This window comes from Eimeria tenella, genomic scaffold (assembly GCF_000499545.2).
Source record: "Eimeria tenella Houghton genomic scaffold, Eth_scaff2612, whole genome shotgun sequence".
NCBI classification, from domain to species: Eukaryota; Apicomplexa; class Conoidasida; order Eucoccidiorida; family Eimeriidae; genus Eimeria; species Eimeria tenella.
Window position 1 is genome coordinate 2232 of NW_013542484.1, and position 227 is coordinate 2458.

A 227-nucleotide genomic window follows, 5' to 3' on the forward strand; every position below is an offset into this window, starting at 1 on the left:
CCCCCCATATCTTTTTGCTTCTTCTCGTCCCCTTCCTTCTCTTGTGTCTCCTGTTGCTGCTGCTGCTGTTTCTATTCTAAATAAACCCTCACCGAGGGGCCCCCCTATGGGGCCCCCTCCCCTTGGGGGCCCCCCCTTGGGGGCCCCCCTGCTGGGGCCCCCCCCACTGGGGCCCCCCCCGCTGGGGGCCCCCCCCATGGGCCCCCCACCCCTTGGGGGGCCCCTGG

General features: G+C 69.6%; 1 protein-coding gene across 1 annotated transcript in view; it reads left to right on the forward strand.

Annotated features, from left to right (window-relative positions):
• ETH_00043260 (uncharacterized protein) overlaps nt 1–227 on the forward strand; it is a gene marked incomplete at both ends in the record, with an annotated part of 5470 nt that overhangs the window by 2207 nt on the left and 3036 nt on the right. The gene's annotated exons all lie outside the window — the stretch shown is intronic.